The sequence below is a fragment of the Myotis yumanensis genome, unplaced genomic scaffold (genome assembly GCF_028538775.1).
Source record: "Myotis yumanensis isolate MYYU_CA2020_CCGP unplaced genomic scaffold, mMyoYum1.0.hap1 SCAF_18, whole genome shotgun sequence".
Classification (NCBI taxonomy): domain Eukaryota; kingdom Metazoa; phylum Chordata; class Mammalia; order Chiroptera; family Vespertilionidae; genus Myotis; species Myotis yumanensis.
Genome location: NW_027223769.1, coordinates 2,499,763 through 2,514,848, shown reverse-complemented (window position 1 = coordinate 2,514,848; position 15,086 = coordinate 2,499,763). Strand labels below are relative to the sequence as shown.

Genomic DNA, 15,086 nt, shown 5'->3' with positions numbered 1-15,086 from the left:
TGCAGGTTCGATGTGTCTCTCACATCAATGTTTTCTCTCTATCTTTATCTCTCTCTCTCCCCCTCCCCTTCCTGCCTTCTATTTTCTAAAAAAAAAAAAAAAAAAAAAAAAAAATGTAAAAAAATATATTTGGGTCAGGATTAATTTTAAAAAATAATAATAATAAGCATTGGATTTTCATTTCTGTGTTTGGTTCACTGCTGTATGGTCAATTTCTTAAAAGGGCTTGAATGAGCAGTATAAGCTCAATAAATATTTGGTAAATGGGGAAAAGAAAGTGTGAACAAAAGGGTCCACATGCTGACCTGACAAGCTCAGGAGAGGCCTGCATGCCAGTCTTGCAAACTCAGAGACCTAAAGTAACCACAAAGGATGGTCTGAAATTAAACTTTAACTAAAAGCAGTTATGGTGGGCGGTTACATCCTAGGCAGGTATCTTCACTGACAAGGTCAACCTTTACCTTAACTGAGCCTATCTGTCTTTTTGCATCTATGATAACATACCCTTGAAATGTCTGGGTAACTTGTAACTTCCCTTTTTCTGGAGCTCCTGGCACAACTATATGTGCTGGGCGCCATGACAGATACCACAGATTCCTTCATTATCATGTTAATTGTTCCTGCACCCACCTAAGTATGTGTCCATCATTTCACTTTTTACCCTATCCCAGAGGTTTCCTCACTTTTCTCTCTCCCGCCTCTCTAGTCTATCACCAATAGATTTCATGTAACCCAACATGATGGCAATGTATAAATACAGATGTAACCCACCATTCTCCGGAGTATTATCTCAATTCATTGAGGTTCTGCTTTCTGGCAATGGTGGACAGTTTGGCTCAAATAAACTCACAAAATTCTTACAGGTTTCAATGGTTTTTTAAGAGAAAAGGAAGAAAGAAAGAAAGAAGAAAGAAAGAAAGAAAGAAAGAAAGAAAGGAAGGAAGGAAGGAAGGAAGGAAGGAAGGAAGAAAGAAAGAAAGAAAGAAAGAAAGAAAGAAAGAAAGAAAGAAAGAAAGAAAGAAAGAAGAAAGAAGAAAAAGAAGAAGAAGAAGAAGAAGAAGAAGAAGAAGAAGAAGAAGAAGAAGAAGAAGAAGAAGGAAGAGGAGGAGGAGGAAGAGAGGAGGAGGAGGAGGAGGAGGAGGAGGAGGAGAAGAAGAAGAAGAAGAAGAAGAAGAAGAAGAAGAAGAAGAAGAAGAAGAAGAAGAAGAAGAAGAAGAAGAAGAAAGGGAGGGAGGGAGGGAGGGAGGGAGGGAGGGAGGAAGGAAGGAAGAAAGGGAAAGAAAGAGTGTCTCACAGTTCAGTAAGATCAACGCCCCCTCAGACCTTGCCAGAGGTAGAGTCTCTGGGCCACTGCACACCTGCCGAGTCAAAATCTGCATTTCTAAAGGGGTCAGACCCTCCCTGAGCACAGGAGGGGGGAGGGACTGCCCCACGCCCACATCACGGGTTTCATTCTGGGAGGGCATCCACGTTAGCTGGGCAGCCGATAAGCAGCATTTCTACAGTGTCTTGTAGGCATCACCGTCTTTACCAGGTTCCACAGGTGATCCCATGCACAATGGGGGCGCATCCCTGGGACAAGAGTTCCTCATCTCACCCCAGGGCTCCTGCTCTGAAACATAAACCAGAAGGGTTAGACAGGGGGCGCTACTGTGCACGCAACGTGGAACTCTTGTGAATGCCTAGGACCCTGATGTCCTAGGCTTGTGCTTGTCCAAACAGGTCATGCATGCGAGAGGGTGTGGGGAGGTCGGGGGGGTGAGAGGGGTGGGGGTGGAGGAGAGTCGCTGTGGAAAATAGAAGGGGCCTCAGGAGTTCCTAGGGTCTGAAATCTGGCTGGAAGGTAAACGGGAAGCAAGGAAGGGAGGAATGAGGGGAGGGAAGGAAGGGTTCCGGGCACAGACCCCGCCCCTGGCCCACGTGACAGGGGAAGCACTCCTAACCCCGAGGAGACTCAGCACAACTGGAAAGGGACTGCAGATCACCCGCTTCAGGAGAGCGGTGCCTGTGAGCGTTTCTGAAGTGAAAGCTTTTCTCACGGAGGGGGGGGACAGAACAGACAGCAGACACCATGGAGTCCCCCTCAGCCCCTGTGCACAGAGGGTGCGTCCCCCGGCAGAGGCTCCTGCTGACCGGTAAGGAGGGGATAAATCCTGGGGGTGGACAGGAAAAGGGGAGACAGAGACTGGCTGGGGTCTCCTGTGGAGCACTGCGCTCTGGGAGGGGACAGAGGGCTTCTGTTTGGACCTGAGGGGAGAGGACAGGGGAGCAGAGTAGGGTGGGGGAGGGAGCTCAGCAGCAGGACAATCCCATGAACTGGAGGTGGTGAGGGCCAGGAAAACCTCGATTGTGGTAAGTTTTACAAGTTATTCATCATTGAAGTAATTTCTGAAAACTGATTATAATAATAACAATTTGTGTCAGGGTGACACAAGAAAAAATGAACCAGGGGCACTAAGCGTTGTCTTTACCACCAACCTCAGAACTGGGCACGTATACCCCAGGGGGTGCAGGACCCTAGGAGCACTCACTCATTCACCCACAGGTATTTGCAGCCTGTTGCAGGCACTGGGGTGCAACAAGGTCAAACAAGCCCCTTCCCCCACGGAGCTCATGTTCTATGGGGAGGAGACAGACAAGGGAACATCTACACGTGATGTCAGGTACCTACAGCTGCCATGAAGGAAACAGAGCAGGGACAGGTCAGAAAGTGAAAACGGCGTCTTTAAAGGGTCAGTGAAGGCTACTCCCAGGGATGCCCCGGAGTGTCAGCAGAGGTCTGAGGACAGTGAGGAGGAGAGCTCGGCACATGGGCAGACAGCTGGGAAAGTTCTCAAAACAGAAAAAATCACAGGTTCGGAGGTGCTGAAGTGTTGGTGGCCATGCTGCTGACCTTGACCACAGAGACACACACACATACTCAGACCAAGGCTGAGAGATGAAGAGACCTGCTCAGGACCCAGGGCCTCATCTCCCCATTCCAATACAGAGCTCCAAATATTGATCAATTTCTCTCTTCCTTCCCTCCTAGCCTCACTCTTAACCCTCTGGAGCCTGCCCACCACTGCCCAGCTCACTATTGAATCAGTGCCGCTCAATGCTGCCGAAGGGAAGGATGTGCTTCTCCGTGTCCACAACCTGCCTGGGAATCTATTCGGCTATACCTGGTACAAAGGGGAAATAGTGGACAACAGCCGTCTAATCGTATCATATGTAATAGACACTCAAACAGCTACCCTCGGGCCTGAAAGCAGTGGTAGAGAGAAAATATACCCCAATGGAACCCTGCTATTCCAGAACGTCACCCTGAACGACACAGGATACTACACCCTACAAGCCATAGGGAAAGATTTACAGAACAAACAAGTAACTGGACAGCTCCGTGTATACCGTGAGTGATTTCTCTCTGGCCTCTGGGTGTCGGGTGGGTGAACTCCACTTCACACACAAGACTGACAGCCCTGGACTCTCCTCCATCCTCCTCTGCACAACGTCCCAGGTTGGGTTTGGGCATTTAGTGGAGACAAACTTCCTAAGATCAGAGTTCCCTCTCTCGATTCTGGCCCTGCAGACATTCTCCACAGAGAGAAGGACCAGTCTGATGGGAGTGATTCAGCAGAGGGACCAGTCTGATGGGAGTGATTCAGTCCAGACCCCTGGGCCCCTCCCATGACCATGACCATGAGAAAGACCCTGCAGGGCTGGTCAGGGCATGGACTGATGGGCCCCCTGGGTTCCTCACAGAGCTCAGGAAAAGGGGCAGCCCCAAGGTCCCTGGGGAGCCAGTGTCAGGTTGGGTTTGGTCTGTGGCAGGGTTGACTGGGAGCAACAATTTCCCAGGTACCCAAGTCACAAGGCTCCTGAGCTGGTTACCAGCCAGGGCTCAATCTCAAGAGCCACATCTGGGCAGAATGGAGCCTGCTTCTTCACCTGAGACTGTGTGTGGAGAGCACATGTGGACTAGGCCCCCAGGCCATTAGCCAACTGTCCTGGGGGACACAGCAGAATCCAGAGGAAGGTCAGCATCCCCAGAGAGGAAGAGAAGATGCTCCAGGCAGCTCCTTGTCTACCAGGGATCTGGCCAGGGAGTCCTCTCTCATGGACAAATAACAGGTGCTGTTAACTTGGGAAGCTCCTCTTTTCCAAGCTTTAAGTCAGTAAATTGCAAAAGATTTAAGGTTCATTCAAAGACAGCATGGCAAACCTAAGACCATTTACCATTTATTCTGTTTTATTCAGGGGAAACTGAGTCACAGGGTGATTAAAGTCATTCAATCAGAGTCACGCAGACCATAACTGGCCAATTGGAATCATGCCAAGGTCTTTCTGCAGTAACAGCCCATCCTCTCCTCCACTCCAAGGGCCTTATTATGCATTTGTAGACCCTGAAACCAGCTATTGCTTCAGATCTTTTCTTCTTAAGTGTCCCCAACACAGAGGGAGAGATTCTGGTCTGGGGAGTGATAACAAATAGAGAGTTGATCTGCTTTTATTCTAGAATGAAATTACCTGCGGTAACATTCAGAGTCAGTGTTGGGAACACCTAGGCCTTCCCCTCAGGTGGCCAGTCCACACCTCCCTGCACTGGACTTGAAACCACTTGTTTCCTGATGTGTCGGTGCCACTCCCACTAGGTATAAAGGAAAGGACTTTGCCTTCTCACTCCCTACTCTGCACCTGCAATCAGCTCCGGGACCAACATGTAACAAATACCTGGTTGCTTGAGATGAAGGAGGAAAGAATTGTGGTCAGGAATGAATGGCAATCTCTACAGAGACTGGAACCTGGATGCAGAGTTCCAGACCCATGTTCCATCCCTCTGACCACCTGTCCCTGAAGACCTCCCTCCCCGCCTGCCCCCAGGAGCCAAGCCTCATGGTGACTGTGGGGCTGTTCCACTGTGGGAGGTTGTTCCAGCCTGCACTGGTCCTGCCTTGGGACAGCGGTGGGATCGTGGTCCCTGGGGTCTTTGAAATCATCTGTAACCCCACTGCTCACTACCAAGCACATTTCTGGGAGTCTCTGCTCCTTGTCCTTCATCTGCCTCCTCCTTCACTCCAGCCACACTACCTTACTCTGCTCTGCTTCCCCCACTGTGCAGTCCCCCCAAATTGTCCTGCTAACACCTGTGTCCAGGCCCACCCTCCCAGGCAATAGGAGAAAACACGGAAATCAATGGGAGCAGCATCCCAGGCTCCATCATGAGCCAGTTTCCCAGGTCACCAGGAGAAAGAGCTTCTGCTGAGCCCCCATCCAGGACTCCTTCCTCCCTGAGGCCAACAGGCCACATGACATGGGCATGTAAACCATTAACCTACTCTCTAGATGACTCAACCAGGGAGTCAAGGCAGAAGGACAGGTGTCAGTCCCCAAAAGCTCACGGGTTCACTTCACCCCTGACTGGTGACTCACATCCTCGTCCTGGTGTGAGGCTCCCATTCTTCCCAGTGGCTCCTGAGACCTTCCCAAGGTGGGCCTGGTGACCCTGCACCATCTGACTGGTTCACTGCCTGTTTCACACACGTGTGTCCTCGTTGATGGCACCTTGACCACAGGGTGGGATCCTCTCAGACTGTGAGATCCACCAGCCACTCTCCTTTCTCTCAGATGCTGCCCATTTTGAATGAATTTGACTAAACTCCAGTTGTTTCCTGAGTTAGAAACAAAAGGAAGAACACATGCCACAGGCCCGTGTGGGGGCTCCTCCCCACCTGCCTGACTATCCATAGAAACAGGGAGGGACCTTCTCCCTAACTTTACTAACATGGCACATGTCCTTTCTCCCAATATGGTGCCTTCCCTCCCTGTATACAGCAGAGACACCTGGACTCAGCCCCCGGTCACTTCTGTTCTCTTCTCAGGACTCACCTCTGTATCCCAGGGAGTCCCTGATTCCAAACCCACTGTGGCATCTCCCTTTGGCCACAGTGTGACCTGGTTGGGCGGCAGAACTGGGTCTATGACCTTTGTGCTCTCTAGACAGAAATTCCTCCAAAAACAGGCATTAGAACTTTGGGGCATGAATAATGATTTTCACATATTCTTTCACAGTTTAACTCAAAATCTATCTCATAACTGCCAAACACAAATGGTCCATGAGGGCTATATTTTTAGCAAGTTCATGCTCCCCCACCTCCATAAGCCCCCCTTCTGTACATGCTATTGTCTGCGTGTTGAGGAAGGATCCCTGCCCTCTGCAGTGACAGAAAGGACATTAAAGTCCAAGGGCAGAGAGCATGGCTCTGCTGCCACCACCAGCTCCCGCAGTCCCTCACTCTTTTCTAAATCATTCCTGGACTCTGCTCTGCCCTTTCTGGGGTCACTGTCTCATGTCAGTCACCAGTGAACTCCTGGGCAGAAGGCCACACCTCGTGGCCCTGCAGCCTGGGTACTAACCTCACCGCCAGACTTTCTGGTCTCCCGTGTATTGTTTCTGCTCAGACACCCAGTTCCAGGACACCCTGCCCAGTCATCTCGGTGTTTAAAGACTGTGGAGTGGCCCATCATTACTCATCTCTAGGTTAACCCTGGAATGTGAGTCTTCAGTGGAAACACATCTAGACCTGGCAATGTAGGTCTGTGTAGCTGGAAGGGACTCAGCACCTGCACATTCCAGGTGAGACCCAAGGTCGGCCAGACCGTCAGCTGGTCAGTGAGGAGCCAGGACAGGTGCTGGGTGGTCTCTGACTCCCAGTCCTGTGTCTCTCTGTGATGAAACCCTGATAGTTGTCTGACACCTGAGAAAGTCTATGGTTTTTCTCCCAGACATAGAACAGGTGGCCTTACATCCTCTGAGCGCTCAGATCCTCATGCATTTGTTTGTCTTGTGATACACAGACTTGCCTTATTCTTTCAAGGACTCAAGTTAGTTGAGAGGTAAGAGGTACCAACTCTGATTGAAGATGCCTTTGGAGAAATTAAAGGTACAAAACACAGCAATGTTCTCTCTGTTATCTGCACAGCGGAGTTACCCAAACCCAACATCACAAGCAACAACTCCCTCCCCGTGGAGCACAAGGACCCTGTCATGTTAACGTGTGAACCTGAGACTCAGAACACCACCTACCTGTGGTTGATCAACAGTCAGAGTCTCCCAGTCAGTGCCAGGCTGCAGCTGTCCATGGACAACAGGACTCTCACTTTATTCCCTGTCACAAGGAATGACACAGGACCCTATGAGTGTGAAACCTGGAACCCCGTGAGTGCTGGCCGCAGTGACCCATTCACCCTGAATGTTGTCTGTGAGTAACTTCTGTCCCTGCCTGGGCCAGGCTGCCATCCAAATCCACACTGCCAGAGGCCAGGCCACATCCGTCCCTCAGGTCCACAGACCCACACTCTGAACACCCAGGGTGACCATAACTTCCTGTACAGGCAAGTCTGGTTAGGTCTGGGACTGGGACAAACAGATTAATGTCTGAGACTCAGGCTCAGTGAACAGGGGGCTATGGTTGGGGTTTTTTAAAACAAGGCTGTGACCCAGCTCAGAGGGAGAGTGTGGCCCTTACACAGACCAGGACCTTCCCCTTCCCTCTGATTACATCATGTGTGGCTTTGTTCTCTTTGCTCCAGATGGCCCGGATGCCCCCACCATTTCCCCCTCAGACTCCCATTACCTACGTGGGGAAAACCTCAACCTCTCCTGCCACGCAGCCTCTAACCCGCCTGCACAGTATTCTTGGCTTATCAATGGGAGTTCCCAGCACCCCACACAGGAGCTCTTTATCCCCAACGTCACTTCGAATTATAGTGGATCCTATACCTGCCTCGCCCATAACTCTGTCTCTGGCCAAAATAAGACCATAATCAAGACTATCACAGTCTATGGTAAGTGCCTCCGGGACCATGAGCACCAGGCTGTTGGGTGCAGGTCTGTCTGGTTTTCACAAAAGAGCCTGGCGGGTGTTGTCTCCCATCCTGTGGCCATGGACACAAGCAAATCACAGTCTTCCCCTGAGCCCTCCCACTACATCTCTGTACACTCTCCTCCCTTGCTCTTCTGATCTCTCATGGCAGAGCTGGGGTCCAGCCTTGGATAGTGAGGAGGGGGCTCTCTCAGCCCCAGAAAGAGTCAAGTGGTGGAGGGAGGCGGCTTCCCAGAGGGGAAAACAAGGGTCCTCAAGGTCAAGTTGCTTCTTCTGTCACTAACACTTTCCTTCTGTCACCTCTTGTCTGTTACCTGCTCCATGTGCTACAAGGAACAAACAAGGCTTGGAACAAGCTCATCTTTTTTTCCCCAAAACTAAAGGATGAAACCACCTCTGAGGAGGGGTGAGCAGGTCAGACCCCTGCTCTCTGCTCTGCTCCCGGCTCACCTGGTGGCTGACTCTGCTCTATGCAGTCTGTGGTGGGACAGGGGTCCGTGGTGAAGGTGCATGGGTGGCCTGTTGTCAATTTGTCACCAACTGACACCAGAGCTTCCTTCAGAACAGGCTGCATGGAAATTGGGAGAGAGTGAGCCACAGGGGAGACTCCTCTGAGCCGTGTCCTGGCTCTGAAGTCACCAGCTGTACAACACTGTGGGACATGAGTGTATGTCACATTGCTGAGAAGAGCAGTGAACGCTGGTGCTTACTTGACAAGTAGGTAGATTCATCCACGAAGTCCCTTCATGGGACAGAAGGTGCAGTGCCACAGTTTGTAGTTTATGGAGGAAGCTAAGAGTACCCGCTTTTTGTTAAAATTGTGACTACTTCTCTCTAGGAATTTCTTTCTCTGTGATACTCAGTCCACAGGCCAGGAAGTAAAAGTCCTATTCAGACTGAAAAATCCTTTAGATTGAAACTTCTCCAGGTCCTAAGATCATGAAGACTGGCTGGGCTATATTTTCTAATAAATTATTTAATAAAAGAGAAATGTATAGCCACCATGCTAGAGAGGGGGTATGATCATTTACCCCCTCTTATTTAGGAAGCTACAGAAAGCTCTGGGAAAGAGTCACACAAAAGTCAATGGGTAGCCCTAGCCGGTGTTGCTCAGTTGTTAAAGTATCAGCCAGCACACCAAAGCATCGTGGGTTTCATTCCCAGTCACGGGCAGGTTGCAAGTTGATCCTGGCCCAGTCGGGACATGTGCAGGAGGCAACTGATGAATGTGTCTCTCTCACATTGATATTTCTCCGTCCCTCCCTCTCTCCCTCCCTCCTCCGACCCACTCTCTAAAAATCAATGAAAAAAATGTATCCTCAGTTGAGGATTAACAAAATAAAATAAAATGATCGAAGAAAAGAAGGTCAGTGAGTAAAAAATTCCACCTAATGATGAGGATACTGGACACTCGGTCTGAGAAGAGGTTCCTGGGCTGATACTACAGATGTCCAGGGAGACAGGTCAGGGGTCATCCTGAGGTGATCTGGAGGGCAGAGGGGAGGTATGTCCCTCTCCTTACAGACTGTCACCTGAACAAAGGTCCTCACCCTGCAGAGGTCAGAGTCCTCCTCTGGTGACCTTTACAGAGATCACTGTGGACTGTGAGTGGCTGACATCTCTGAGGAAGGAGCCCACTCTCAGTCAGTCACCTCCTCTGTTTCTCCACAGAGCCCGTGGGGAAGCCCTCCATCCAAGCCAGCAATGCCACAGTCACAGAGCATAAGGACGCCGTGGTCCTGACCTGCCTCACAAATGACACGGAGATCTCCATCCAGTGGCTCTTCGGGAACCAGAATCTCCTGCTCACGGAGAGGATGAAGCTGTCCCACGGCAACAGCACCCTCACCATAGACCCCGTCAGGAGGGAGGACGCTGGGGATTATCAGTGTGAGGTCTTCAACCTGGTCAGTTCCGACATAAGTGAGCCTCTCAGGCTGGATGTACAATGTAAGTGACCCCTTGCCCCATCCTACGTCTCCCTGGGAGGATTGCTCTACCAATGGTGTGATAAATGGACAGAAGTCACAGGGAGCAGATTGTCAATCAGGAGACTTACAGTAAACAGAATGGCAAAGTGGTTAAGAGCTCAGTTTCTGACCCTGGGTCTGACATTCACTGTGACCTTGCACAGGGCTGTGTGGTGGGGTTTTTAAGTCTATAGCTCAGTGGCATTAAGTTGTGCAATCATTACCACTATCCATTAGGAACTTTTTCATCTTACCACACTAAAACTCTGTACCCATTAAACAATAGCTCCCCACCCCCAATCCCTGGAAACCACCATTCTACTTCTCTCTCTATGAATATGATTATTCTAGGTACTTCATATAAGTGGAATCATATGATATTTGTCCTTTTGTGTCTGGCTATTTTCACATAGCATAATGTCTTCAAGTTTCATCCATGTTGTAGCATATATCACAATTTCATTGCTTTTTAAGGCTGAATAATATTCCATTGCAGGTATCCATCACATTTATCATCCATCCATCCATGAGCTTCTAGGTTGTTTCTACCTTTTGTCTGTTGTGAATAATGCTGCTAAGAACAAGGATGTTCAAATCCCTACTTTCAATTCTTTTGAGAATATATCCAAAAGTAGAATTACTGGATCAACTAGTAATTCTTTGTTCACATTTTTGTTGTTGTTGTTAATCCTCACCCTACGATATTTTTCCATTGATTTTTTAAAAGAGTGAAAGTGAGGGGGAGAAACATCAATTTGAGAGAGAACATCAATGGGTTGCCTTCCGCATGCACCCCAGCCAGGACCAGAGATGGAGCCTGCAACCGAGGTACATGCCCTTGACTGGAACTGAGCCGGAACCTTTCAGTCCACAGGTCAGTGCTCTATCCACTGAGCAACCGGCTAGGGCTGTTCAATTTTTTGATGAACTGCCATACCATTTTATGTGGCTGAACCATGTTATATTCCTGCCAGCATGCACAGAAGTTCCCATTTTTCCCCATCCTTGTGAACACATTGTTTTCTAGGTGGTTACTATTTTGTTTTGTTTTATTTTGCTTTGTTTCCATAGTAGCTATCTCAGTGGATGTGAGGTGATATCTCATTGTACTTTAGATTTCTATTTCCTTAATGATTAGAGATGCTGAGCATTTCCTATGCTCATTGTCCATTTGTTTATCTTCTTTGAAGAAATGTCTATTCAGTTCCTCTGGCCATTTTATAATTGGATTTTTTTGTTGTTGAGTTTTAATAGTTATTTATATATTCTGAATATTAATCCCTTTCAGATATATTATTTTCAAATATTTCCTCCCATTCCATGTGACTTTTCACTTTGTTGACAGTGTCCTTTGATACACAAACTTTTTTTTTTTTTAAATATATTTTATTGATTTTTTACAGAGAGGAAGGGAGAGAAAGATAGAGAGTTAGAAACATCGATGAGAGAGAAACATCGACCAGCTGCCTCCTGCACACCCCCTAGTGGGCTTGTACCCACAACCAAGGTACATGCCCTTTACCAGAATGGAACCTGGGACCCTTCAGTCCGCAGGCCGAAGCTCTATCCACTGAGACAAATCAGTTAGGGCTATACACAAACTTTTTTAATTTTCATAAAGTCCAATTTATCTGTTTTTCCTTTGTTGCTGTGCTTTTGGTTTCCTATCCAAGAAATCATTGCTAAGCCTAATGTTAAAGCTTTTACCCTATGTTCTCTTATAAGAATTTTTTTAAATATGTTTTCATTGATTTCAGAGAGGAAGGGAGAGGGAGAGATAGAAACAGCAATGATGAGTGAGAATCATTGATCCGCACCTCCCGCAGGCCCCTTACCAGGTGGAGCCCACAACCTGGGCATGTTCCCTGACCAGGAATCAAACCATGACCTCCTGGTTCATGGGTCAACACTCAACCACTGAGCACACTGGCCAGGCATCCTATAGAATAAAGATGTAATATGCAAATGGTCGGTTCGACCCCCCACATAACGACCTGATCACAGATCAGCAGGAGGGTGGGGCAGCGAGCTACACGCGGGGAGCGGAGAGCTACAGGAGGGGGGCAGGGCAGCAAACTATGAGGTGGGGAGGGGGGCGGAGGGAGCTACAGGGGGGTGTGGCAGCAGGCGGAGAGCAGGAGGGTGGCAGCGAGCTACTGGCTACAAGCTGGCAGCGGAGAGCTGCAGGAGGGGGCAGGGCAGCAAGCTATGAGGGGGAGAGGAGGAGCTTCAGGAGGGCGGGGCAGCGGGTGGAGAGCTACTGGAGGGCGGCAGCAGCTACTGGCAGGCTACTGGCTCACAGATTCGTGCGCAGAGCTAATAGTCTTCTAATAATATTTCATATTTAGATCTTTGATCTAACCGTGACCTCCTGGTTCATAGGTTGAAGCTCAACCAGTGAGCACACCGGCTCGCTATAATATCAATCTTTATGCTAGTGCCACACTGTTTTTTATTACTGTGGCTTTGAAGTAAAGTTTGAAATCAAGAATGTGAATCCTCCAATTTTGTTCTTCTTTTTCCAGATTGTTTTGGCCTTTTGAGGTCTCCTGAAATTCCATATGAATTTTAGGGTGGATTTTTCTTTTCTTTTTTTAATATATTTTATTGATTTTTTTACAGAGAGGAAGGGAGGGGGATAGAGAGTTAGAAACATCGATGAGAGAAAAACATCGATCAGCTGCCTCCTGCACACTCCCTACTGGGGATGTGCCCGCAACCAAGGTACATGCCCTTGACTGGAATCGAACCTGGGACCCTTCAATCCTCAGGCTGACGCTCTATCCTCTGAGCCAAACCGGTTAGGGCTAGGGTGGATTTTTTTATTTTTGCCCAAAAAAATATCATTAGGTTATTGATAGGGATTTCATTGAATCTGTAGATTACATTGAGCAGTATTGTCATCTTAACATTTTTTCCAATCCATGAACACAGAATGCCTTCCCATTTATTTATGTCTTTAAATTATTTTCAGCAATGATTTTTGTAGTTGTTCAGTGTATGCCTTTCACCTCCTTGGTTAACTTAATTCCTATGTACTTTATTCTTTTTTTAAGATTTTCTTATATCTTTATTGTTGAGAGTATTTCAGATGTCCCCCCTTTTCTTCCCCATTGCCCCCCTCCACCCAGATCCCAGGCTTTCACCACCCTATTGTCTGTGTCCTGTGCCCCTCCCCGCTTCCCTCGGAGATTCGCCAGTCTGTTCTGTTTCCAGGCTTCTGGTTCTATTTTATTCATCAGTTTATATTGTTCATTAGATTCCTTGTTATTTATTTTTATTTTTAGATTCAATTGGGGTTTTTTGTCTGTCTGTTTGTTTGTTTTAATATATTTTTTAATGTATTTCAGAGAGGAAGGGAGAGGGAGAGAGAGACAGAAACATCAATTATGGGAGAGAATCATTGATCGGCTGCCTCCTGCATGTCCCCTACTGGGGATCGAACCCCCAACCTGGGCATGTGCGCTTGAACGGAATTGAACCAGGACCCTTCAATCTGCAGGCCAACATTCTATCCACTGAACCAAACCAGCTAGGGCTCAATTGTTGATAGATATGTATTTATTGCCATTTTATTGTTCATGCTCCTTCTTCTTCTTCTTCTTCTTCTTCTTCTTCTTCTTCTTCTTCTTCTTCTTCTTCTTCTTCTTATTCTTCTTCTTCTTCTTCTTCAAGAAGACCCTTTAATATTTCTTGTAATACAGGTTTGGAAGTGATGAACTCCTTTAGCTTTTTCTTGTCTGTGAAGCTCTTCATCTGACCTTTAATTATAAATTACAGCTTTGCTGAGTAGAGTAATCTTGGTTGTAGGTCCTTGCTTTTCATCACATTGAATATTTCTTACCACTCCCTTCTGGCCTACAAAGTTTCTGTTGAGAAATCAGCTGACAGTCATATGGGTGGTCCCTTGTAGGTAACTAACTGCTTTTCTCTTGCTGCTTTTAACATTCTTTCTTTGTCTTTAATATTTGGCATTTTAAGTATGATATGTCTTGGTGTGAGCCTCTTTGGGTTCCTCTTTTTTTGGACTTCTGTGCTTCCTGGACTTGTAAGTCTATTTCTTTCACCAGGTAGGGGAAGTTTTCTGTCATCATTTCTTAAAATAGTTTTTCAATATCTTGCTCTCTCTCTTCTCCTTCTGGCACCCCCATAATGCAAATGTTGCTATGCTTGAAGTTGTCCCAGAGACTCCTTACACTACTCTCATATTTTTGTATTCTTTTTTCTCTCTGCTCTTCTGATTGTGTGTTTTTTGCTTCCTCGTATTCCAAATTGTTGATATGATTCTCAGAATCCTCTACTCTGCTCTTGATTCCCTGTAAATCACTCTTCACTTCAGTTAGTGTATCCTTCATTTCTGACTGGTCCTCTTTCGTGTCTTTGGTGTTCTCACTAATTTCTTTGAAACTCTCATTAAGTTCCTTGAGCATACTTATAACCATTGTTTTGAACTCTTCATCTAGTAGTTTGCTTACTTCCATTTCATTTAGTTCTTTCTCAGGAGACTTCTGTTCTTTCATTCATGACAAGTTTCTTTGTCTCCTCATTTTGGCTGCTTCCCTGTGTTTGTTTCTATGTATTAAGTAGAGCTTAATTGGTAGAGTGGCCTTGTGTAGTAGGTGTCTATAGGGCCCAGTCGCTCAGCCTCCCCAGTCACTTGAGCTGGGTATTCTCAGTGCACCCCAGTGTGGTCTGTGTGCACTGTCCTGTTGTAATTGAGCCTTGACTGCTGCTGGTGTCACTGGGAGGAATTGACTCCCAGGTCAATTGGTTGTGAGGACCAGCTGTGACTACAGCGGAAGAGCTGCTGTGCAGGAGACACCACTATGGAACAGGACTTGGGGCTTTGGTGCTCACCAAGTCTACCCATTGAGTTTGTCACTTGTGGATGTGGTAGAGTAGTAATCTTGCATGGTCTGAAACTGTCCACTGGGTGCATTGGCTCTGGGGCCTCCCAGGAGGTACAAAGTCAGCCGCTGCCTGTGCCCTGCCTGGGGCCACCTGGCATGAGCTACAGAGTGGTATGCAGATGGCTGCTACTTGTATTGGACTAGGAGGTGCCCAGTAGAGACCAAGCTGTGAACCTTGGCAAACTGCTGCTAGTGTCTCGATACTTATCGAGAGGTATGGAGCACACTGAGTCTAGTTGCTACTTGTTTGAGAGGTTTTAGGAAAGTCTGAAGCCTGAGCCAGAATAGGCCATTCATATAGAAGATACACTGCAAATAGCTTGGGAGGGGCTTCAAATTGG

General features: G+C 47.7%; 1 long non-coding RNA gene and 1 pseudogene across 2 annotated transcripts in view; one reads left to right on the top strand and one right to left on the bottom strand.

Annotated features, from left to right (window-relative positions):
• Positions 1-15,086, bottom strand: part of LOC138996718 (uncharacterized) — a 35,130-nt gene that overhangs the window by 3,072 nt on the left and 16,972 nt on the right. The window contains exons 4-5 of one of the 2 annotated variants that reach the window (XR_011468846.1): positions 7,067-7,148; positions 6,682-6,906 (exon numbers count right to left, since the gene is read on the bottom strand). This is a non-coding gene — a long non-coding RNA (uncharacterized lncRNA). Of the gene's footprint in view, positions 1-6,681; positions 6,907-7,066; positions 7,149-15,086 lie in introns of those variants that run through there. The other variant, XR_011468847.1, reaches the window with a different exon arrangement.
• LOC138996714 (cell adhesion molecule CEACAM1-like) overlaps positions 1-15,086 on the top strand; it is a 113,935-nt pseudogene that overhangs the window by 90,032 nt on the left and 8,817 nt on the right.